Source organism: Carcharodon carcharias, chromosome 6 (genome assembly GCF_017639515.1).
Source record: "Carcharodon carcharias isolate sCarCar2 chromosome 6, sCarCar2.pri, whole genome shotgun sequence".
Lineage (NCBI taxonomy): Eukaryota > Metazoa > Chordata > Chondrichthyes > Lamniformes > Lamnidae > Carcharodon > Carcharodon carcharias.
Window position 1 is genome coordinate 160,801,923 of NC_054472.1, and position 27,175 is coordinate 160,829,097.

The window sequence follows — 27,175 nt, forward strand, 5'->3', positions numbered from 1 at the left end:
GAGGGAGTGAATGTTTGTGGATGGGGTGCCAATCAAGTGGGCTGCTTTCTCCTGGATGGTATCAAGCTTCTTGAGTGTTATTGGAGCTGCACTCATCCAGTCAAGTGAAGAGTATTCCATCACACTCCTGACTTGTGCCTTGTAGATGGTGGACAGGCTTTGGGGAATCAGGAGGTGAATTACTCGTCACAGGATTCCCAGCCACTGACCTGCTTTTGTAGCCACAGTATTTATATGGCTAGTCCTGTTTAGTTTCTGGTCAAATGTAACCCCCAGGATGTTGATAGCGGGGAGTTCAGTGATGGTTATGTCATTGAATGGCAAGGGGTGAGTTGTCAAGAGGTGACACTGTACGAGGCCATTGTATTTTCGACAGATTTATGCCTACGTTTATGATCTTTTAAACCAGGGGACAATTTAGCTGGCCTCAGCAAACTAAGAAGGAGCTTTGACGCAGAGACAAAAGGACATTGCTAAACCATTTTGCATTATCAAACACCAATATTTGTATTGTTTCAACAATTATTGCGCTATATTGTAATAAATAATCTATTCTATGTAAATATAAAGGCGAGAGCATGAAGTTGCTAAAGTGCTAAGCTAACTTCATCACTGTGAATTGTGGATACAAAGGATGAGATCACCCGCCAACTGATTAGATCACCGTGGTCACTTGAAAAGAATCCTGCAGCAAAGAAAGATATAAAAGCCATCATCTTTAAGCCATCAGAAGAAGAAGAAGAACAAAGACAGCTCATTTGCAGACAGATGCAGGAAGAGGAGTTTGGCTGGTCACCTGCTCAACAGAACCCACTTCACCACTGGAAGACTGAAACGGGCGGGTGATAGTGTGAATACCTGAACACTAAGTAAGTTTTGTCGGTTGTATGTTTGCTCAATAAAGAGCACTGAAAACAGATTTGAAGCCAAATTCTGGCATTGGCATCTCATCTTGTAATTTTAGTGCTTAAGAACTGGAAAAAAGGGGAGTTGAACGGCCGCACATCATGTAAACAAGGTAATACGGCCACACACCCCTTGAGTATAGAAAGTATTGGGGGGTACTTAAAAAGTAATTAGGAGAGTGAAGAGGGAGTAAGAAAAAGCACTGGCAGGCAAGGTAAAAGAAAATCCCAAAGCACTTCTAAATATATTAAGGGCAAGAGGATAATCAGGGAAAGAGTAGGGCCCATTGAGGACCAAAGTGGCAATCTGTGTGTGGAGACGGAGGACACAGATGAGGTTTTGAATGATTACTTTTCATCTATGTTCCCTATGGAGAAGGATGATGTAGGAAATCAGGGAGGGGGACTGTGATATACTTGAACAAATTAGCATTGAAAGAGAGGAGGTTTTAGCGGGCTTAAAAGTAGATAAATACTCAGGCCCAGATGAGATGTTTCCCAGGCTGCTATGTGAGGCAAGGGAGGAGATTGCAGGGACTCTGACACTAATTTTCAAATCCTCTCCGGCCACAGGAGAGGTACCAGAGGACTGGAGGACAGCGAATGTGGTACCAATATTCAAGAAGGAAAGTAGGGATAAACCAGGTAATTACAGGCCTGTGAGCCTAACACCAGTGGTAGGGAAACTATTGGAAAAAATTCTAAGGACAGGATTAATCTGCACTTGGAGAGGCAGGGATTAATCAGGGATAGTCAGCATGGCTTTGTCAGGGAGAGATCATATCTAACAAATTCGATTGAATTTGTTGAGGAGGTGACCAGTTGTATAGATGAGGGTAGTGTAGTTGATATAGTCTACATGGACTTCAGTAATGCTTTTGACAAGGTCCTGCATGAGAGAATGGACAAGAAGGTAAGAGCCATGGAATGCAGGGCAATTTGGCAAATTGGATCCAAAATTGGGTTAGTGGCAGGAGGTAGAGGGTGATGATCGAAGGTTGCTTTTGCAACTGGAAGCCTGTGACGAGTGGTGTACCACAGGGATTGGTGCTGGACCCTTGCTGTTTGAAGTGTACATAAATGATTTAGACATGAATATATGAGATATGATCAGTAAGTTTGCAGATAACACGAAAATTGGTGGCATCGTAAATAGTGATGACAAAAACCTGAGATTACAGGATGATATAGATGGGCTGGTAAGATAGGCAGAGCAGTGGCAAATGGTATTTAATCCTGAGAAGTGTGAGTTGATGTATTTTGGGAAGACTAACATGGCAAGGGAATACACAATGAATGGCAGGACCCTAAGAAGGACAAAGGATCAGACGGAACTTGCTGTACATGTCCATAGGTCCCTGAAGGCAGCAGCACAGGTAGATAAGGTGGTTAAGAAGGCATATGAGATACTTGCCTTTATTAACCGAGGCATAGAATATAAGAGCAGGTGGTTTATGTTGGAGCTGTATAACATGCTAATTAGGCCACAGCTGGAGTACTGTGTGCAGTTCTGGCCGCCACACTATAGGAAGGATGTGAATGTACTGGAGAGGGTGCAGAGGATATTCACTAGGATGTTGTCTAGGTTGGAGTGTTTCAGCTATGGAGACTGGATATTCTAGGATTGTTTTCCTTAGAGCAGAGAAGGCTGTGGGGGACCTGATAGAGGTGTACAAATGAGGGGCATAGATAGGGTAGATATGAAGAAGCTTTTCCCTTTGTGGAGGTGTCAATAACCATGGAGCATAGAATAAGGTAAGGGGCAGGAGGTTTAGAGGGGATTTGAGGAAAAAGAATTTCACCCAGAGGGTGGTTGGAATCTGGAACATACTGTCTGAGGGGATGGTAGAGCTAAGTCCAAGAGCAAAGTCGAAGTAAGACCACTTTGGATCTGTATACTTGGTGAGTGGGTATCTGTGTAGTGAAGATATGTTTTCATCCCTCCTTCCCTGTGTATCAGCTATGGCTCACTTGGTAATGCTCAGAAGATTCTGGGTTCAAGTCCCATTCTAGGACATGAGCACAAGAAATGAAGGCTGACACTCCAGTGTTCTGTTGAGAGAATGCTGCACTGCTGGAGGGGTCTTCTTACAGATGAGGTATTAAACCAAGGTCCACTCAGGTGGATGTAAAATATCTTATGTCACTATTTCAAAGAAGAGAGTGTGCCACACAAGTGCCAGGCAATGATCATCTCTGACAAAAGAGAATCTAGCTTTCTCTCCCTAGATATTCAATGGCATTACCATCACGGAATCCCCCACTATCAACATCCTTGAAGTTACCATTGACCAGAAAGTGAGCTGGGCAAGCCATATAAATATTATAGCTACCTAGATCAGGTCAACAACAGGAAATTCTGCAGTGAGTAACTCACCTCCTATCTCCCCAAAGCCTGTCCAGCATCTACAAGACACAAATCAGGAGTTTGATGGAATACTCTCCACTTGCCTGGTTGAGTGCATCTTCAACAACACAAGAAGCTCAACACCATCCAGGACAAAGCAACCCACTTGATTGGCACCTCATCCATCACCTCAAACATTCACTCCCTTCACCAACAACACACAGTGGCAGCAGTGTGTAACATCTACAAGATACACTGCAGCAATTCACCAAATCTCCTTCAATAGCACCTTCCAAACTTGTGACCTTTACCACCTAGAAACTTAGCTTAGCTCTTTACCACCTAGAAACTAGGCTTAGCTCTACCATCCCCTCCATCTACCACCTAGAAACACAAGGGTAGCAGATGTATGGGAACACCACCATCTACGAGTTCTCCTCCAAACCATTCAATATCCTCACTTGGAACTGTATTGTCATTCTTTCACTGTCGCTGGGTCAAAGTCCAGGAAACCCCTCCCTAAAACCACTGTGGATGTACCTACACCAGATAGGCCACAGCAATTCAATATAGCTGCTCACCACCACCTTCTCAGTGGTAATTAAGGATGGGGACCAAATGCTGGCCCTAACAGCAATGCCCATATCCCATAAAAGAATTTTTATAAAGTGTCCTAGACTATATTTATCCCTCAATCATAAAAACATATTATCTGGTTAGTGACTACACAACAAAAACAGTTAGTTGGCTGTGAAGCACTTTATGATGTCTAGTGGTCATGAAAGTAATTATATAAATGCAAATCTTTCTTTCTCTCTTTCATCTCCTACAAATCATAGGAATAGAGGTATTTATATTGGAAAATTTACATCCATGGTCTCCAACTGCACTTTCTGCAGAGCTAACTAAAAAGTCAATTAAAGTCCTGGTAATCTCTCTATTAGCACCAAGCAGCCATAACCAATATTAAGTATGACCAACCTTCAGCTGTAGCAAGCAAAATAGTCCCCTCAATCTGGTATCCATCTCTGGGATAGTGCTCTGGACCTCACATTTAGACATAAAGAGTGATGGTGATAATTTGGGTGAGGCTTGGGGTGGAAAATGGAACAAAGGTTAACTTCCCCAATTGACCCCATTGAGTGTGATAGGAATATTATTACAGGTTCGTTCAGGTTCAAGTTTTTAACAGCATAGTTGATACAGTAGCTATTAATGACCATTTTACCCAAAACCATTTGAAATCAAAGTCAGAAATGTTAGAATGTGATCAGGTTGTCAGATTGGATTTATGGCCCCACAGTCTGACAACTTGTAGGCCTAATTTATTAGCAATTACATGGGTAGATACATAATAATGTAGGAAAGCCTGCAGTCAGAAAAAGCTATTTAGTCTATTAATCTCATTCATTCATAGACAATTTAATAATCCACCCTACTATAAATGCTCTCACATAATCTGTTGAAGGCAAATTCTGCACAATTACTTCTTGCATCTCAAAAGGTACCATGTAAAATGTCAAAATGTTTATTTATTTTCCAGTTTCTACAATTGAGAGCCAATCTCTTGTCATTCTCAGTCAACATTGCTTAAAACCTGCACTACTCCCCCTGCATCCTGCCAGGCACCATCATGCCCTATCCCGATACGATCCAGACTCATTCCCAACTGGACATTGAATAAGCCACCCTGTTAGACAGAAGGTTTAACAGCTTACAACATTTATCAAATGTTTTACTATTCGAGAATTTAACCACAGTAGAAATGGTAATTCAATGGTGGGTTGGGTAGAACTTAAGGCCAGCCCTTTAATTTAATGACTCATTACATAGCATCAATCTATAATATTGCCTTGAAAAAGAATTAACCAAGTGAGCTTCTTTAATGGGAAACACTGATTTGCCACTTAACACAAAATACTGTCAACATTTCATTTTCTCTGAATCACCTTTCTCATCATTATCTTTAAAATTGCTAGTTAGACGCAGCCTGGGTTATTTTGTCCAGGATACTAATGGTGGCACTGTGAGTGGGGCAGTAGATATGTGACAATGGTCCAGCTCATTTAAACAAACCATGTCCAATTTCATAAATTCTGCCAAATTGTATAATCTACTGAGATAGACAACCACAGGTAACAGTTACAAGATTAACAATTTTTTAATTTTCCCCTTAACTTCTCTTCAAGTAAATGTTAGCAAACTGTGTAGTGTGGTGATTTAGACATGAGCCTTTCAGCTCTAGAACTTAGGTTCAAGTCCAGACCAGACTAATATTTTGTCGACTGACTATAAGAATATTTCTTTAAATGAGCCTAGCAGCCTTAATCCAGCTTCTAATGGGCAGGGATCCACAACTGAAAATTTATCTAAATTGGTTCTGACTGACAGAAAACTGACAATTTCACTCTGTTAGGGCACAAAATAATTAGCATTGGTTACTTTAATGTGCATAAATTTCACAAACACAGCAAAAAAAGTCAATCTTGACTTGCTCTCCTCATTAATTAAACTTAGCTAATTATATTCCACAGCCAATTGCACTTAATGCCTTCAAAAGTCTGGAACCATGTGTTGACCATAGAGTAGGTAATAATCTATGTCTTCACCATGTTTATTATCATTGAATCCATTCTGAACCAAATATTTATCCAGCTCTATGTGAAAGCTAGTTAGCCTCATATAATTTATTAACTTTGATTGGAGTTTGTTTCATATTTTCACTGCAGAGACAACAATGATTTTAATTTCTTCTAGGTGTTGATGCTTACCAATGTTTGCCTCATATCTATTGCAGTGCTCACAGTTGAATTCACATTTCCTACTTACATCATTATTATATGTGTCTTTTCACTCTTGACAAAGTTCCTTACTGAAGGCTATTGGTCAAACTTCGCGAATTCAGCCTAACCCTTGGAAATAGCTAAGAAATTGTCTCAGGGGCAAAAAGGAGAGTGTACTTGTCAGACATTATGAGAGAGTTTTAATTTTTCTGACTCTTCCCCCACATATTGTGGAGTTTTAACTCCACAGCAGATGCATAATGTCACCAACAGATTCCTCTGACAGGCTGAGCTTCCAGTTGGGCAAGGAGCAGTCCAAAGCAGGTGGGTGATGTATGAGTCCAATCTGGAAGTGGGGGGGATGGGGATGAGTGCAGTGGTGGGAAATCCTTATGCATTCTTGTCTGAGAGCCCACACATCCATTAATCTGTTGAAACAGCGGCGCCTAAGAGAAAAAATTGTTTGATTGACAAGTCCTTTTTTGTGATCTATTTGGTCATTTGCACAATGTTTACTTAAACAAGGTAAAGAGGTGTCAAGTGCTTGAAATTTCTGCTATTGATATTTTAAATTTCAGGGTGATTAACATTTTTATAGGGATGTAGTAAAAGCACTTTTTTAAGAAAGTAAAAAGTTATGAATCTATGTTTTTTAAAAAAAGCTTTTCCACACATGCCACTGACTCTTTTGGGTTCATTGTTTCTGTGCAGAGTGTACACTGGGTGAATGCACATGTAAGTGCCATAGGTTGTCATGGAGGATATGATGGGCATGGAGGGCATAAAGGGCCATGGGAGGCAGGTGAAGAGGTATAGGTTAGCATGGTAGTGTGTGAGGGAATGTGAGGTTGTTGGGGGGGAGGGTCATGAGGTGTCATAAGGGGCCATGGAGAGAGCATGTGGGGTGAGGTATGAGGGCTAGAGGTCTATTTTCTGTTTTACCGCTTTTATTGTAACTGTGACAATTCAAGACCACCAAGGCAAGCCTTGTAGCCAGCCTGCCTCAGCACTCTGCCACCCCTATAGCTGCCTCTGAACTCTTTCCGGGGTGGCATATCCGACTCCAGTTAGCACCTGCCTCTTGAGACAAAAATCCCACCTTTGCAGGCACTTTCATCCGTGGCATGCACACCAAGCAGGGAAACTTCCAGACTCACACTACATGACTCTAGGATGAAAAGCCAGCCCTTAATGTCCATCACATGCAAAGTAGCAATTCACAAATCTAACAGGGTGTTGCACTACACAAAAGTAAACAGGAAAATACAAGTCTGATGAGGCTGTGATTATACTGTGCAGTGCTCTGTTATGATTAAGCACTGTGACCAGTCTTAGTCACCAAGAAACAAGAGAGATATTCATGCATTGGATTTTCAAGTCAGGAAGAGCCATTAGGTTGATCACTGAGGTAAAAGAGTTATGAGGAAAAACTGGAGATATTTGAGTGTGTACCCTGAAAAGGAAAGCCTAAGTGTTGGCCTTTTGAGGCTGAGGATCTGGAAAATGTAAGTCCAGCATATTACTTTAAATTAATTCTTAAAATAGGAATGGCGGGGTACAGATTGAAACTACCAACACATATCATGTTAGGAAATTCTTTTTTGCACACGAGTGATCAACACATGGAGTTAGGCTTCTGGGTGGAGAGGATAGAGGTAAAATCATTTAACAACGGAATGCTGCAATAGGGTGAATGTAGGCTTTTCTGGAATGATGAACTAAGAGGGGATGAATGGCCTTCTTCATCTGTAATTATCTTTTGCTCTTAGGATTTTTAAGGACCTGAATGATTCTCCCTCTCAATCTTTTTTCTAAAGAGAATACTTTTAAAAAAAAAAAACTGCAAACGACAGATGTCTGAAATAAAATTGCTGGACAGGCACAGCAGGAAGGATTTTACAGACAAAACCTAGAATTATCTTTTCTCTTTGTGGAATGCTGATTGGCCTGCCACTTATCTGTTTTATGTTTTTATCCCAAAGCAAGCTAGTTCACTTTTTCAAGGTTCCAGACATCAGAATTACTCCAATTTCTCTCACTTGAATTGTTAGTAAAATATCAATGGGACATCCACATTGCTCAGAAAATTTAAGGCACCTGAGCGAGGTGAGCTGAGAGGACCCCCCAGGTTCATTGGTCTCAGCTGTGAAAGTGAGGGGAGGATGAGTAACAGTGCGCACGGTTTACATTGAGGAAAAACAGCAAAGGTTCCTATCTCTAGTCATTATCCAAAAAACCCTGATTGACTTGTATTTAGGAGGTGAAGAAAGCATCATGTTTGGCTACCTGTTAATACAGTGAAGGCATATCCATGAAGAACGCGACCACTTTGGTGACTTTAGCAGCCTATGGAATCAATATAGTAGCTTTGTGTCTTTACCACATTTCAATGGAAGCAAAGTCCAATGGGTTCTGTTACTGGTGGCAAACCTCCTTGCCAGATTATGCTTTCTGTAAGAGGCCAAGTGATGCTTAATGCTCTTGCGGTGAAGACAAAAATCTACTTAACCCATTCATATAAAAGTGATACCTGCTTTCAATTGTAAGTTGCCCAGCTGTAACTGTAGGGTTATGCCATTATAACCTTTGTTCTGGATTTCCCAACAGGATTTCTTCATATCTGTCCTACTGAATCTCTTTACCATCTTAAACATAGCTATTAGAATTCAGCCTGTTGTCACTTTAGCACCAAAGTGGATTGCCTAATTAAACAGAGAAGGCAGCACTCAAGATTTCCAAATGATTAATGTGGCTTCAAAAATAAAAGTAGACGTTGAACCTACTCAGTAACCATAATAGAAAGCAGACACATAAGCTGATTATATGCTCTGACAAAGTTTATTTTTAACTAGTTTGTTAAAGAAAAATTCATTCAATCTGATGTTAACATGCCAAGAGTACATGCAAGGAAACAGCAGGCTGAAGGACAACTTAACCAATTCTTCTTGCAAAAGCTGATAAGATACTTCAGGGAAACCAACTTCATCTCACTCCAACTTCAGGCCTCTTGAGGCATGGTATAATAAATTTGGCCTATTTATGCTACTGCTGAGACAGTGACTGTGTACAACTGAAAATAGTTTCATGGAGACTGTGAACTAAAAATGACTGCAATATTAATGGAATCATAAAATGATAGAGTCATTTACACACAGACCGGGGCTATTTGGCCCATTGAGTCCATGCCAGCTTTTCAGTCGGTCCCTTTCTCCCATTCTATCAATGTAGACCTGCAAGTTTATTTCCTTCAAGTGCCAGTACAATTTCTTTTTGAAATCACTGATTCTTTTCACTTACACCACCCTCATGGGCATCGGGTTCCGTGTCATTACTACTCTCAATGTAAAAATATTCTTCCTCCCATTCGCCCTGCATCAATTGCATAAAACTTTAATTTGTGTCCCATAATCCTTGTACTACCAGCCAATGGGAACATTGACCTTGTCTACCTCAATCCAAACCTGTCATAATCTTGCACATGGTAGGAAGAACATGGATGGACAATATAAAATAAAGGGTGAAATTATGAAGCGGGTACAGGAGCAGAAAGACCTGGGTGTATATGGGCATGGATCATTGAAGGTGGCAGGACAGGTGGAGAGAGCAGTTAATAAAACATATAGTATCCTGGGTTTTATTAATTGGGGCATAGAGTACAAGGGCAAGGAGGTTATGCTGAATTTATATAAGACACTCATTAGACTCAGCTGGAGTATTGTGTACAGTTCTGGGTGCCACATTATAGGAAGGATGTGAACAGATGGGAGAAAGTAAAAGAGGTTTACAAGAATGGTTCCAGGGATGAGAAACTTCAGCTTTGAAGATAGATTGGAGAGGTTGGGACTGTTCTCCTTGGAGAGAAAAAGGCTAAGAGAAGATTAGATAGAGATGTTCAAAATCATGAGGTGGATGGACAGAGTAGGTGGGAGAAGCTGTTCCCACTCGTAAAAGGATCAAGAACGAGAGGGAACAGATTTAAACTGATTTGCAAAAGAAACAAATGTGACGTGAGAAAAAACATTTTCACACAAGAAGTGGTTTGGGCCTGGAATGCACTGCCTGGAAGTGTGGTGAAGACAGGTTCACTCGAGGCATTCAAGAGGACATTAGATGATTATTTGAATAGTAACAATGAGCAGGAGTACAGGGAAAAGGCAGCACAATGGCATTAGGTCATAATGCTCATTTGGAGAGCTGGTGCAGACACGGTGGGCCAAATGGCCTCCTTCTGTGCTGTTAAAATTCTGTGATTCCATGATCTCTATCAAATCTCCCTCAATCTCCTATGCTCCAAGGAGAACAATCCCCACGCCTCTAACCTAACCTTGTAGCTAAAATCCCCCATTCGTGGAACCATTCTGGTAAATCTTCTCTGCACCCTCTCAAAGACTCTGACATCCTTCCTAAGGTGTGGTGACCAGAACTGGACACACTACTCTAGCTGTGGCTTAACTAGAGCTTTAAAAAGCTTCAGCATTATGTCCCTGCTTTTGTATTAAACACCTCAAAGCGCAATTATGTTTTGTTAACTACTTTCTCAACCAGCCACTTTCAAAGATCGATACACATGCACACCAGGTCCCTGAGTTTCTGCATGCTCTGTGCCATTAGGTTGATATTGTCTCCTCCTATCCCTTCTGCCAAAATGCATCCCCTCACACTTCTCTGTATTAAATTCCACCTGTCACTTGTCTGCCCATTTTGCTAGCCTATGTCCTATTGCAGTCAATGCTTTTAATTGTCTTCCAGGCTTTGTATCATTGGCAATATTTGAAATTTAATTATTTTTTCCAATATCCAAGCCTTATATGTAGCAAAAAAAAGTTGTCTTAGCACTGATCCTTGGGGAACACCATCTACCATCCTCTAGTCTGAAAAGGAGCCATTTAACACTGGTCGCGGTTTTCTATCCTTAAGTCCATTTTTCATCCATTAGAACAAATTCATTGCATTGAGAATCCAGAGAATTGCATTGCATTCCTCCATCCACTATTTCACAGAAGTGTCAAATGATTTACTTCAATGTTGCTATTAATATAGTGGCAAGAATGAATGGTTCTGGGGAACCATTCAATAATAAAGTTTTGTTGTACATAGTATTTTAAAGTAGAAGTTTCTGATAGCCTTGGAGGATTGCAACGTAGGTTGACCAAAATGGACGTTAAGTATTAAATTACACAAGATTACGCAACTAGGTTTGTATTCTGTTCAATTTAGAAGGTAAAGGAGTGATTTTATTGGAGTTTTCAAGATAATAAGAGGAACAAGTAGGGTAGATAGAGAGAACCTATCTTGAGTGCTTGGCAGTCCATCCCTTGGGGCGGGGGGAGGTGGGGGGTGGGGGGGTGCATAGTCTAAAAACTAGCACCAGGTCTGTTAGGAGTGAAATTGGGAAACAATTCTACACACAAAGTGGTAGAAGTTTGAAACTCTCTTCCACAAACTGTAGTTGATGCTAGATTAATTGTTAACTTTAAATTTGAGATTGATAGATCTTTGTTATCCAAATATATTAAGGGATATGGGGCAAAGGTGGATACATGGAATTAGGTTGCAGATCGGCCATGATCTCGCTGAATGGTGGGATAGGTTTCCGGGGCTAGAAAGCCTACCCCTGTTCCTATATATTTATGTAGTTTAATTCCATGATTTGATATTTTACCTCATTTTAATTTCTTCCCTGAAACAATTTGCTGTGATATGATCTCAAAGTAACACCTATTCAGTATTTCTCCTATGAACGTAAAGCTAGATATTGACAGCAGAGAAGCTAGTTCACCGTGAGAGCGAGGTCTGATCTCGATTCTTTTTTATTTTATTCATTCATGGGATGTGGGCATCACTGTCTAGTCCAGCATTTATTGCCCATCCCCAATTGCCCTTGAGAAGGTGGTGGTAAGCTGCCTTCTTGAACCGCTGCAGTCCAAGTGCTGTAGGTACACCAACAGTGCTGTTAGGGAGAGAGTTCCAGAATTTTGACTCAGCGACAGTGAAAGAACAGCAATATATTTCCAAGTCAGGGTGGTGAGCGGCTTGGAGGGAAACGTCCAGGTGGTGGTGTTCCCATCTATCTGCTGCCCTCGTCCTACTAGGTGGTGGTGGTCATGGGTTTAGAAGGTGCTGTCTAAGGAGGCTTGGTGAGTTCCTGCAGTGTATCTTATAGATGGTACACATTGCTGCCACTGTGCGTTGGTGGTGGAGGGAGTGAATGTTTGTAGATGGGGTGCCAATCAAGCGGGCTGCTTTGCCCTGAATGGTGTCAAGCTTCTTGATTGTTGTTAGAGCTGCACTCATCCAAGCAAGTGGTGGGTATTCCATCACATTCCTGACTTGTGCCTTGTAGATGGCGGGCAGGTTTTGGGGAACCAGGGGGTGAGTTACTTGTTGCAGGATTCCTAGCCTCTGACTTGCTCTTATAGCCACAGCATTTATGTGGCTAGTTCAGTTTAGTTTCTGATCAATGGTAACCCTCAGGATGTTGATAGTGGGGGATTCAGCAATGGTAGTGCCATTGAATGTCAAGGAGTGATAGTTAGATTCTCTCTTGTTGGAGACAGTCATTGCCTGACACTTGTGTGACGTTAATGTTGCCATTTGTCAGCCCAAGCCTGTATATTGTCCAGATCTTGCTGCATTTGGACATGCTTTAGTATCTGAGGAGTTGCGAAAGTTGCTGAACATGGTGCAATCATCAGCAAATGTTCCCACTTCTGATCTTATAATGGAAGGAAGGTCATTGATGAAGCAGCTGAAGATGGTTGGGCCTATAACACTACCCTGAGGAACTCCAGCAGTGATAACTTGGAACTGAGATGATTGACCTCCAACAACCACAAGCATCTTCCTTTGTGCTAGGTATGACTCCAACCAGTGGAGAGTTTTCCCCCTGATTCCCATTGATTCCAGTTTTACTAGAGCCCCTTGATGCCGCACATGAGATTTCCAATAATTTGGAAAGCCCTCTGCATGTTGGTTGAAATAATCCAAAATATTATTATCTTTAAATAGCATCAGACTTCAGGCTATGTCCCAAGTGCCAAGTGTCAAATGCCACTATGGTATTTATGCCACATAGTTACACCACAGCCGTTCTGATACAGCACAAAAGAACATAACTGCCAAAACGAGACATGGAATTTATCTGGGGCATTGGATAGAGACAAATGTGGAAGAATTTACCCTCCAATGCAAGACCTGGCATTTGGGTAGGGCATTAGATAGTCACAGAATGAAGACCATGCCCTCGGAAGCAAGACCCTGATACACAATCAGGGGTTTAGATAGGCAACCAAAGAAAGCAGGTTTGGTAATGGAAATGTTATCCTGATGCAGGAGGAGCACTCTTTCTGAGCTTGAGGGCATATGGTTTGCAACAGAACACATAGTATGTTCTGTCTCTGTTAATGACAACTGGGTGCCCAAAGTAAAAACTGCCTGCAATGGCAAATATCAAACCTATGACCACACAGAGAGATTAATTTAAAAACTGGTTAAGACATTTTGCCAACATGACACTGGCCTTTAAAATGGAACTCTCACTGATCTGACCAAGTTGCAGGAGGCAGCATCTCAAAATATCCTGGAGTTTGAACGCAATCCCAGGAAAGGCATACAACAAATGTTTGCCCTCAAACTTTCCTGGCAGCATTCTTTTGCTTAGAATTCACTTATCATATCTAAAATATCTCAAAATAATGCTCCTGAATATATATATAACGTTTTGTTCTCAAAAATATGTAAAACTCAACACATCACATGGGCATGACCACTGAATTGACAGAGAATACACTTCTTTTAAAATAAAAGGTTAAACAAACGCCATGGGGGTAATTCTTTAAATACATATGCAGACACTTAAATGTTTTGTACTAAGCATTAAATTAGCATTTAAACTTGGCATTCTACCAACTTGTAAGCAACTCTCATAAAAGGAATACCCTTCAACGTCAAATTAGTTTCACATTAGATTCTTACCTGCAATAAAGTTTATTTTTCTTAAAAAGGGCTTCCAAGATCAAGTTCTGATGACCATCAGGAAAAAAAAACCATTTATAAAAATAAGCAAAGAACCAAAAAGCACATTGGAAGATTCAATTCAGGTTTTTAAAGTGACAGTTCTCCCATCACGATCCAAGCATCCAGGTTTTTCCAAAGGGAAAAAAAAACGCACTTTGAATAAATTTGAAGATCATCCACTGAAGGATTAAATCCTGTTAAGCATAAAATAAAGTCCACAGGCAATAACCTTCAAAAATGAACGCCCCTTCTTCACTATTTATTTCTTTCTCTATCAGTAAATTCCTCATCTCTTGATCATCTTCAGTCGTTCTAGTTTGGGACAGTGATCACTGTATAAAGTTTCAGCGACAACCCATAGACTAAACCAGACTTGTCAGCCTATCCAATTATAGCAAACTTTGGGGTATTTTGGTACTTGTGCATCTGAAACCATCCCATAGAAAGTCAATTAAACAGAGCCTGGTAGCCCTCCTTCATTGACACTTGAGGTTTGTTTTTTTTCTTTCATCCCCGGCCGGGTCTTTCTAAATTCAATACAATTGTGAAGGTATATCAGTAATCTGATGGCAAACGGTTTTTAGAAAAAAATTGAAAACTGATGTTTTCAAAAATGATAACCAGCCTCCTCCAGGCGATTTTGCAGAGAAATCGCGCCACCTTGTGCTCGAGTTTTAAATTTATGATGGAGGAGTGAAGTCTTAAGGGGTTCCCAGATTGTCACAGGGTTTTAATTATTAAACGTGAAGTCTGTTTTAGCCGCAACAAAAGATAAAAGCTTAAATAAAGTGTAAATAAAAGCAGTATCATTTGATTACATTAGCAGATCTGGGCTAATGCTCCTTTGTATTAAATGCATGGTGAATTTTAATTCAGTCGTTGTGACAGAACATGTGAAGTGTGGTGGCTCAGTTCTGAATCAGGAGGAGCTAAGATTAAGAGCAGCTTTGGTCTCATAGCTCAGTCTGAGGAAGGGAAGTGATGCATCGTCAAAAGTGCCGGCCATGGTCGGAGATATTCATCTGTTCTGCTAAATATGAAAAGCTACCGTGACACTTGTTGAAAAGAACAGCATCTGGTAAACATTCCCTGCTTTAGCTAATAGAGTCCAACAGTGTGGCGAAGGGATGAAGAGGGCAGAGACGAAAGAAAGTAACAAAAACAAAAAAAAAAATTGCGGATGCTGGAAATCCAAAACAAAAACAGAATTACCTGGAAAAACTCAGCAGGTCTGGCAGCATCGGCGGAGAAGACTCGAAACGTCAACTCTGTTCTTCTCCGCCGATGCTGCCAGACCTGCTGAGTTTTTCCACGAAAGTAAATTTGTAGGGCGGGGATTGGAAAGTGCGAGACCATGAAGGAATTTAGTAATTTTCAGCTGGAGGCCTCGGAGCAGGAGCAACTCTTAAAAATAAATCATGATCAACGTTGGAGCAGAACGCTGACGTGATGTTACCTGGCCTGAAAGTTCCTGTTGTGGTCACGAGGTGCAAAACATGGAAAGACATTCAGCGCACATTTTCACCCAGAAACAAACAATAAATAAAATTATTGACTAGATAGGCTGTTAGTTGGTTGGGGCATCGTGCATCCTGATCGCATGAATGCCTCCCGATTTGGAACGTTAATGTTTTCTAAAAAGTTTTATATCTTAGCGTTATCTTAATTTTTTAAAGTACAATATTAACAGGTGTCAATGCCAGCTTCGAAGCATTTGCTGTCACTCTGATAACGCCTTCTGCTTTTTTTTATGCTAGGTGTAGTCATTCCAACAAGCCAACGCTCCGATTTTTTAAGAGTTTTGCGAAATAGAAGACTTAAGTAATGTTTAATTTCCTTGGTTCATAAACACATGAGCAAATGACGCATCGTAATAAACTTAGATATGAGCAATGTGAGACATGTCAGTTAGTTAATGTTGCATGCATGGGCTGTCAATGAGCATTCATGTCATTTACCTTGGTCAGTCTTGTAAGATCATTAAAATGTGTTAAAGACTGTATTGTCATTTGTGAGTAGTTGATGTGACACTGACTGCATGCAGCACCACCCTCCAAACTGCATGTAGTACCTTTTTTGGAGGGGCGGGCAGTGGGGCTTTCTAATTTTGATGCCAAATAATCTGGCATCCAGTGCCCATATCTCTTCTAATACAACCTCCATGAGAGCTTCTGAAAATCTAGGCACCTTGATCATGACAAATATTTCTGGTGCTGGTTCACCTTTTGCCATGCTCCACTCTATCTACATCATGAAGGTTTGAGCTGCCTTCCAAGTCTATTAACCTCTAGCTGCCTTTTAACAACAGCACCATACCAGGTTTATCTCCCTCAACAACAGTGGCAAACTAGTAAGCAGTGGAATTCCTATTGTGAAGCAGTCCTTTGTGCTTAATCAGGCCACTTCCATCAGAAGGCACAATCTCATGGGGGGAGGGAATCCCATCTAGAATCCAAGCTAATAATTCCAATACATTAACCATACTACTGGGCTATCTGATCGGTATGGAAGAGTTTTTTTAAAATGAAGCTGGGGAGAGAGGAAAAGAGAATCTTTCTCACATTGTTTACTTATTGTTGGACAATGGGCAAAGCACATTGCAACATTGCAACTGGGCGTGTTATCACTATACATGCACAATCAACATGGCAGAAAGGATGCTGCAGTTTGGTTTAGTGCTCCTCTTAGAGGGAGGAGGAATCTACCAGAATTGACATTGGGATGAAGTTAGGTGGTAGGAGGCAGTTGTTGTGCTTCATCACCAATATAGACCTGCTGGGCAGAATGGCCTGTCTCTGTGATGTAAAATTCTATATAATTCTGTGCAATGGGCCAGTGACTGCTCCAGCATGTGGACTTGTGGGCAGTAGATTGGAGGCAGGCTTCAGCTTGCCTGTAATACCCTGAAAGCTCATATAGCCCAGTGACTCAGTGTGCTTTTGGATCTATACATAATGAATGGCCACTTTGACAAGGTGCTGCTGGCACTCCTGGAACCACACATCAGTGTGAGTTGTACGTTCAGAAGACAAAGGGAGAAAAATTAGAGGAAGACAAAGGAGAAAAATAAATACAAAGAGAGCATGTTTCTTCTTTTCCAAAGCTCCCACACAGCTTTCTTTCAAAAAAAAATTCAATAGAAGAAACATAAAGAATGATAATATTACAGATTTTTTCCCCTAAGATTATTATTTTGCAATTTCATCCAAAGAGCTGTCATTTCTGTCCATACATAAAGCATTGACTGCATCATGCGAACGATTATTTTCAGTTTAATGCAAGACCGATGGTGAGAAACTGATATAGTACAATTCTTTACTCAGATAGTGACAGCTAGTATTCTTTCTATGTCATTTTCGGCAGAGGACTAATGTACCTCAAGGACAATTTGTTGCTTTAGTGATCCTAGTGCTGTTACAAACAGCAAACAGCACAATGGGCACTTGCTGGAGAAGGGGATATTTTTGTAATTTTAACTCCTCTCTAGCAAACCTTCAGTAAGTTCACAGCAAACAGTCAAACCACACAGCCACATAACTAATCCCTTCCTGTTGAGAGGAGGGGGGGGATTTACTTCTGTTATTACTTTTTTCTTTATTCTTTGATGGGATGTGGGTGTCACTGGCAAGGCCAGCATTTGTTGCCCATCCCTAATTGCCCTTGAACTGTGTGGCTTGCTAGGCCTCATCAGGGGACAGTTAAGAGTCAACCGCAAATCTGTGGGCCTGGAGTCACACATAGGCCAGACCAGGTAAGGATGGCAGATTTCCTTCCCCAATGGGAATTAATTAACCAGATTGGTTTTTAATGCCAATTGATCATAGTTTCATGGTCATCATTACTGAGACTATATTCCAGATTTAATTTTTAATTGAATTGACTGCCTATTATAAAACATCATTGGTGGATTGGCCAGTCCCATTGGAATCAGGCATCATAGCAGGATTTGAACCCATGTCCTCCAGGGCATTTAATTGGGCCTTTGGATTACCAACCCAGTGATATTACCATTACCATTACGCCACCATATCTCTCCCCCACCCCCCACCACTCACTCCCCAACAACACCCCAGCCATTTTATAGCAGATAAGCAGGTGCCTGGTATTACATGCAAGGGGATAATTCAGTGAAGTGGTTCTTAATTGCAAGAATCTGGAATACGAAGAGGTCATCACGCTTGATTCCCATAGCTCCTGAACATTTTCCTTACATCAGACTCCCGGACCATTGAAGCCCCTTCAACTTTGATAGTGTTTCATGATTTTCTGTGTACCTACCTTTCTGCCTTCCTCCTTATCTAGTCACACACTCTCTGTGCCTCATATATGTCTTTAATTTTTTAAATCCTCAATTTGCCTCCCATTCTGCTAATACTTCTGCCATTTCATTACTTCCTGAAGTCCACTTAAGCATATTAAACATCATTCTGTATCTAACCTTCTGCTCGAATCCCAGGTTGCTAAGAGTGGCACCTGATTATCTTTTCTTATTTTCCTAATCTTACATGAAGGATGGCCACTATAATATGACAGTGGAGAACTTTCTGTGACAACTAAACTTCAATATAGGTTATACAAACTGAAAATGGTACAAATACACAGCTGGCCAGTAGCATCTGTGGAGAGAGAAACAGAGTTAACTTTTCAGGTCAATAGGCATTCACCAGAACTGGAAAACGTTAGAGGAGTAAATGGTTCTAAACAGCTTCAAGTGCAGGGAAAGGGGAGGGGGTGGGGGAGGGTGGGAAGAAACATGAGTCAATTGCTCAGGAGATAATGACAGGAAATGGTGCCGCCCAAGGTTTCGCATTCCTTGCTGGCTGTGTTTGAGGCAGCACTAACAGTGGGAAACCTCACAAAACATGCCTTTGAGCCTTTGGTTTTTTTTTGTCAGCAGGAGTAGATTTTGCTTCCTTAATGTATGAAGTTTTTCCTTGTGATGAGATATCTCTCCGGCTGTGAGCAATGGGCGTACAATTTTCCAATACGCCTCGGCAGTGTGTGTGATGCCTCCACAAGGGAAAGGGTTTTGAGAATCGCCATGTGGAATCATCTGGATTTCCTATCTTTGAATTCCCTACATAGCCAAATCTTATGGTTAGATTGAATGGATAGAAAGTCACATTGTCGACTATAATGAAAAGACTTAACCAAAGTGCAGATATGAACTCCTTTTGTACCATATTTTGTCAAGATTGCTGCATTGTTTAAAAAGAATACCAATTGCAACTCAATACACTGTGCAACATGTAGACATATATTTCCGCCTTCAGCACATAAGCAGTGATCTGGCAGACTGCCTATTATAAATCACCATGGGCGGAATTGTCCGGTCCTATTATCGTTGGGCATCAAGGCGGGTGGGGTGGGGGAGGTGGTGAGTGGAGACAGCTCTGTGTGAGGGGCAGAAATTAGTTTCATGCTGGCATGAAAGGACAGTGGGATTATCTGATGGTATCTGGATGGCACGCAAATCCCACTGGAGGCTGGCGTGAACCCAATTTGCATCCCAGTAATGGGATGCAAAGTAAGGTTGACCGGAATTTGCCCCCACACCAGGTATACTGCTACGCTGGTGGGAAAATATGCTGGCTCAGAACATACCTGGGCAAGTGTGATGTGCAGAAGTCAGAACTTACCTTTGGGCCTTGCTCAGATCACAAACATCTGAGGAGAAGAAGATGCTGGAGCCCTTCAGCTACTGGACCCTGGAGGAACATGTGCATCGCATGCTGGATGGATTCCCATGGACATGGCTCCACCTTGAAGCAGCTCATGGAAGGTGGGAGGTCTCTGTTAAAGCTTTGGGTATGTTTCGGAACATCCCGGACTTGGCCATGGACTGCTATGGAAGATCAGCAAGTGGGAAGAGAGGAACGTCCAACTGTGAGTGTGAGAGGGATGTGCACCGGGGGTGGGGGGGGGGGGTGGTGGTTGGATTGAGAGAGGGGGGAACAAAGGTATTTGGAGGGGGTGAGGTTATGAGGGGGAGGGACAAAGGTGTTGGGAGTTGACGTTGGGTGGCGGGGACGAAGATATCAGGGGAGTGGTTTGGGAGATGGGGGACAAAGATGTTAGGGGGTGTGAGGTTGGGAGGGGTGACAAAGGTGACAAAAATGTGGGGGTTGAGGTTGGGAAGGGAGGGGAGGGAGTATGGGGCAGGAGGGAGTAACGAGGATGAATGCAGTAAGTCGGGAGATAGGTTTAAGGGGGGATGAACGTGTAAGGGAGGGAATTTTGGGGGGGGGGGGGGGCGAGTCCAGAGGGGGGAGGTGTCTGGAGGAGAGGGAGTTTGGAGGGGTGAAGGTGTCCAAGGGGAGGAGGTAGTAAAGGAGGGAGTAACGGTGGAGGATGGAATGAGGGCACGGTGTCCAGGTGAACGTGCAAGGGAGGCGTTTGTGGAGTCAATGACTGTCTCCTGAGGAGTGAACTAAGGTTGGATGTGGTAGGAGTGAATGGTAAGAATGAGAGAGGGCAGAGTGAGTTGCTAGGTTTTGAGGATGAGGGTGCATCAGGAGCAGTAGAAGGGACAGCGAGGTGGGGACTCAGAGGCAGTCACGTACCCTGGGAGTGGCAAGGAGCTCAGAGAGTTCAATGTGGATGGGGTGGGATTCTCAGGAATGTAGGGAATGTGCATGTTCACCTGAACATCCTGGAAAAGCAAATGTCCAGGTTGGTAGGTGACACTGGAGAGGTGGAAGGTGATGCCAAGGAGTTTAAATGTTTGCTCAATATGTTATCTTCATAGAAACCAGTGACATTTTTATCATTTGTATGAAATCCAAATACCCAGATATTTACTAAAAGAATCAAGGCACAAGACTTACTGTTAAAATCTAATAATTTTAACACACAAAATATAAAGGATATGAACACTAATAACTACATTCTACCTTGAATAATCAGTTATGTTAAAGACATTCAAAGTACAATGAACATAGTTACTTACATTCTAAACCGAACTTATTAACTCAAATTTCCTTCCATACCCATTTGACTTACCTGCAAAAAATTCCAGTCAATTACTTATCAGAAATTGGAAGATTAACGCCTTGGTCTGAGTTTTCCGAAGATTTACATAAGGATTGAGATTTCTTAGGCCTTCAACTTACTTCTGGCAGGGCTTTTCCTTCAAATCTCTTCCACACGTCCCACTGTTATAGACTCCCAGTTTAACACGAGAATTGTCATTTTAAGTGTAGCCACCTTGGGTTTGAACTCTCCTGGTTCTAATGTTCTTTAGCTCTGGAGTCTTGCCCATAGGAACTCTCGCTCCTCAGTTTGGCTATCCCAGAAGTCCAACTCACTGTTAATAGAGTCCTTCAATTAGCCTTTTAGCCAGCACAAAGCATTTCAGCTGATTTCTGCTAAAAGATGTTCCCTTCTACCAGCTTGCTGTTCATTGCAATAAACTTCTTGTTTACCCTTTACTTTTGCTAGTGTTTATCTCCCAGGCAGATAAATGCCTTGAACAAGTTGCTTCTTTACAAGAAATCATCTTCCAGTGAAAGATAGTTCTTAAAGGAACCACCACCCCAACATAGAAAAGAGTTGTTTTTCTCCCCAAAAGTAAATGCGCCATCACAAATATATGCCCTGGTCTACTGTCCAGGGAACACGGTGGTGTACTGGTAATGTCATTGGACTAGTAATCTAGTGGTTTTCTATTACCACAATACCCTTGGCATGTTTGGATGTCTGTAAGCTTTGACCATTTTCAAATTGCACTCGAGTTCTTAGAGCTTAGGCAGGTTATGATTTGTCCATGGAATTAGTGCACAATTCATTTCAGGCACAATGAAGTTCTATTTATGTGACTTTCTTAGTATTTGATTTTTCTTTATTCTTTCACAGTATGTGGGCTTCGCTGGCTGGGCCAGCATTTATTGCCCCCTAGTTGCCCTTTAGAAGGCAGTGGTGAGCTGCCTTCTTGAACCCACTGCAGTCCATATGGTGTAGGTACACCCACTATGCTGTTAGGGAGGGATCTCCAGGATTTTGACCCACGACAGTGAAGGAACGGTGATATATTTGCAAGTTAAGATGGTGAGTGGCTTGGAGGTGAACCTCCATTTGGTGGTGTTCCCATTTATCTGCTGCCCTTGTCCTTCTAGATGCTGGTGGTTGTGGGGTTTGGAAGGCGCTGCCTGAGGAGCTTTAGTAAATTCCTGCAGTGCACCTTGTAGATGGTGCACACTGCTGCTAATGTGATTCGGTGGTGGAGGGAGTGAATGTATGTGGATGTTGTGCCAATCAAGTGGACTACTTTGTCCTGGATGGTGTCAAGTCTCTTGAGTGTTGTGGGAACTGTACCCATCCAGGCAAATGGGGAGATTCCCATCATACTCCTGACATGTGACTTGTGGATGGTAGACAGACTTTGGGGAGTCAGGAGGTGAGTTACACGTTGCAGGGTCCCTAGCCCCTGACCTGCTCTTGTAGCCACAGTATTTATATGGCTAGTCCAGTTCAGTTTCTGGTCAATGGTAACTTCCAGGAAGTTGACAGTGGGCGATTCAGTGATGATAAAGCCATTGAACATCAAGAGGTGATGGTTGAATTCTCTCCTGTTGGAGATAGCCATTGCCTGCCATTAGTATGGCGCGAATGTTACTTGCCAATTGTCAGCCCAAGCCTGGATATTGTCCAGGTCTTGCTGCATTTGGACATGGACTGCTTCAGTATCTGAGGAGTTGAGGATGGTGCTGAACATTGTGCAATCAGCGAACATCCCCACTTCTGACCATATAATGGAAGGAAGTTCATTGATGAAGATGGTTGGGCCGAGGACATTATCCTGAGGAACTCCTGCAGTGATGTCCTGGAGCTGAGATGACTGACCTCCAACAACCATAACCTTTGTGCAGTGATGGGGAGATAATTGGCTGGGTTGGATTTCTCCTGCTTTTTGTGGACAGGACATACCTGGGCAATTTTCCACATAGCTGGATAGATGCCAGTGTTGTAGCTGCACAGGAACAGCTTGGCTATGGACACTGCAAGTCCTGAAGCAAAAATCTTCAGTAATATTGTCAGGACCTATTGCCTTTTCAGTATCCAGTACCATCAGCTGTTTCTTGATATCACATGGAATGAATTGAATTGGCTGAAGGCTGGAATCTATGATGCTGGGAACCTCCAGAGGAGGCCAAGATGGCTCATCTACTTGGCACTTCTGGCTGAAGATTGTAGCAAGTGCTTCAGGCTTATCTTTTGCACTGATGTGCTGGGCTCCTCCATCATTGAGGATGGGAATATTTGTGGAGCCTCCTCCTCCAGTGAGTTGCTTAATTGTCCACCATCATTCACGACTGGATGTGGCAGGACTGCAGAGCTTAGATCTGATATGCCGGTTGTGGGGTTGCTTAGCTCTGTCTATCACTTGATAATTATCACACAAGCAGTCCTGTTTTATAGCTTCACCAGGTTGACACCTTATTTTTAGTTATACCAGGTGCTGTTCCTCTTCATTGAACTAGGGTTGATCCCCTGGCTTGATGGTAATTGTAGAGTGGGGTGTATGCCGGGCCATGAGGTTACAGATTGTGTCCCAGCACAGTTCTGCTGCTGCTGATGGCCCACAATGCCTCATGGATGCCCAGTCGAGTTGATAAATCTGTTCGAAATCTATCCCATTTAACATGGTGGTAGTGCCACACAACACGATGGAGGGTCTCCTCAATGTGAAGGCAGGACTCCATCTCCACAATGACAGTGCGGCGGTCCCTCCTACCGACACTGTCATGGACAGATGCATCTGCGGCAGGCAGGTTGGTGAGGATGAAGTCAAGTATGTTTTTCCCTCTTGTTGGTTCCCTCACCACCTGCCGCAGACACAGTCTAGCAGCTATGTTCTTTAGGACTCCGCCAGAAGAGGTGCTCTTGGTGTTGGACATTGAAGTTCCCCTCCCCAGAGTGCATTTTCTGTGCCCTTGCCACCTTCAGTGCTTCCCGCAAGTGGTGTTCAACATGGAGGAGCACTGATTAATCATCTGAGAGTGTGCTAATCAGCAGGCAGTTTCCTAGCCCATCTTTGGCCTGATGCCATAAGACTTCATGGATTCCAGAGTCGATGTTGAGGACGCCCAGGGCAACTCCCTTCCACCTGTATACCACAGTGCCTCTAACTCTGCTGGGCCTGTACTGCCAGTGAGACAGGACATATGCAGGGATGGTGACATTATCTGTAAAATATGATTCTGTGAGGATGACTAAGTCTGGCTGTTGCTTGACTAGCCCATGAGACAGCTTTCCCAATTTTAGCACTAGCCTCTAGATGTTAGTAAGGAGGACTTTGCAGGGATGGCAGAGTTGAATTTGCTGTTGTTGTTTCTGGTGCCTAGGTCAATGTTGGGTGGTCCATCTGGTTTCAATCCTTTCTTTAGGCTTTGTAGCAGTTGGATACAATTGAGTGGCTTGTTAGGCCATTTCAGTGTCAACCACATTGCTGTGGGTCTGGGTTTGGAGTCACATATCAGCAGATTTTCTGAACCAGATGGAGTTTTTTTTTTAACAACAATTGTCAATGGTTTCATGGTCATCCTTAGATATTTGAATTCAAATTCAAATTCTACCTTCTGCCATGTTGGGTTTTGAACACAGGTCCCCAGAACATTATCTTTGGTCTCTGGATTATTAGTCCAGCAACAATACCACTACGCCAGCACCCCCCATTTGGAGACGCCTAGCCAGCCAGACACATGCCACATACAAAGTGACCAAAAAAAAATGATCATATCCTCCCTGATTTTATTTAAATTGTACTTTTTTGGAAAATAGGGACATTAGGAGTAGGAATAGGTCATTCAGCTTGAGCCAGCTTCGCTATTCGATTGGGCCATGGCTGATCTGCCCCTCAACTCTACGTACACACCTTCGTTCCATGTTCCTTGATACCCTTACTGATCAAATACCTGTGTATCTCAATCGCGAAAGTTCCAGTTGTTAAATGTATCTACTCCCTTTGTGTCAAAGAGTGCTTCCCAACTTCACTCCTGAATGACCTGGCTCCAATTTTAAAAGTTGTTCTAATGTTCTGCCAATTTATTACTTGTTTGACCCATTTAGGAGTGGACCATTTTATCAATGGCTGAAAACTGACTTTGAAGGCTAGGTTTGCAAGCAATGTAAAACCCATTTTTGGGGGGGTAGAAATCAGAATTTGCTGCAACTATTTTGCACTCAAAAAAACAGACACAAAGGATAACAATTTAGTGGTGAAACAATTCTGTGCAGTCATTGATCTCCATGTTAAATTTGTGGGGCTATTTTTATGTGTCCCGTGCAAACACTTAAAACAGGCTTCAAACACTTCAAATGTAACAGTTGGGGGCATACTGTGTGTTGAAAGACCCCCCACCAAGAAATTTGCCGGTGAGGAGCAGGGTAGTCATCATGCCTGCTCCACTCAGGATTTATCAGTGACCATCAGTGAAAGGCAGGCAAAAGTATTTCTTTAAATAAGCATTGCTGTGGAGCTGGAGAAGTGCAAGTGGTTCCCCGGGCTTCATAGGAATCAGAATTGACCCTTTCCACTGTAGCCCAACTCCAACTCCCAGGTTCACCCAAGCACTTTTGCTGGTGAGCTGGGTGGTCTGAGATTGATCATTGAAAAAATGAAAGACTTATTTATATTGCGACTATCATAATCACAGAATGTGTTAAAGCACCTTACAGCCAATGAAATACTTTTTTAAAAGTGTAGTCACTGTTGTAATGTAGGAAAAGCAGCAGCCAATTTGCACACAGCAAGATCCCATCAACAGCAATGTGATAATGATCAGATAATGGATGGAAGTTAATCCTCTCCCAGGGAGTGGACTGGGAAAGCACGGGATGGACAGCCTGATTGACAATCTTAAGTGGATACTTCGGGGCCTCATCCTGTCGTGGCTGTTATTCAACTAATGGTAGGTGGAAGCCTTTTGGGCAAACTGCCAAGTGAACATTAAGCCTATTTTATGCCACCCCCCAGAAACATGCCCCCCCACCAGAAACATGCCTGACAGGGACATGTAAAATGCAGCTTGTGGTTTCAGCAGTGCTAATTGTGTGAGGGTGAAGTGAAGCAAATGAATATTAGATATGAGTTGTGATTGATAAAGATTGTTGGTAAATGAGTGGTGCATTGAGCAGTGTATGTGGCTAATGTTGCAGTTGGCAGGATATGGCATATGAAGGAGCATTCAATGACCCTGATGTGAATTTATTGAACTTTACAGGCATTGCTTCCAGATCCTCAGGGTATGATTCCTGACACTGACTGTCATGATTATCTGGTCCCGCTCTCCTGAGAATTCATTTGGGGGGCCTCTTGTCTCTCCTCCTCTACACCTCCTCCACAAGGCATCCAGTGCAGTGTCAGAAAACCTTGGAGTTATTGTCTTCAATGTTGCGCTACTCTTGTGTCTGTCCCATGTCAGAATTAGTTGTGGAATGACTTCCAGGTTAGCCATGGGTGTATACTGCAATGATGTTAATTGGCAAACAGCATAACTTTTGCTTTCTGCATGCATTGTAAGCAACAGGTTAATCCTGCATCATGATCCCCATGCCTGTTTTCAGCGCTGAGCGAATTTGGTCCCTTCTGATTCTAAGTGCTTTGTTACAAGACAGTAAGCCCAAGAACATGATGGAATTTAGTGCTGTAAGGGTTAAATGTAATTTTCAATTAACACAGGTGCTAAATGTCAGTAGATCCCTTCGAATTATAGCCGTTTCACTGAGGATCCTGCATTGATATCCACCTTGGTACCATCTGTGTGCTTGGCCCTGAAAGCATTTAATTCCATAAAAGCCACCACACATATTGTACTATAATATACCAGTGATTGAAGTTCAACCTTCAAACTGGCATATTTTTATTCTTGTGCACATAAATAATAAGAATTACGTAATTATAGCCGGAGAATTCAAAATTACCTTGCATATTCATGACATAAGGAACAAATAGACTTTCTGAAATTTTAAACATGTTGCCATCATCTATTTTATTCACATATGAATTTCCATTTGGATGATCAGCTTTCTAATGGGAATACTTCAGTGCCAATGTCATCCCTTTCACCATATTCAAAATTACTTGTTCTTTGTTATTCAAATGTGTCATTTACAGTGAGATTTTT

General features: G+C 42.2%; 1 protein-coding gene across 1 annotated transcript in view; it reads right to left on the reverse strand.

Annotated features, from left to right (window-relative positions):
- The window catches only part of LOC121278847 (collagen alpha-1(XXII) chain-like), a 182,381-nt gene that overhangs the window by 146,589 nt on the left and 8,617 nt on the right, over positions 1-27,175 (reverse strand). The window lies entirely within an intron of this gene.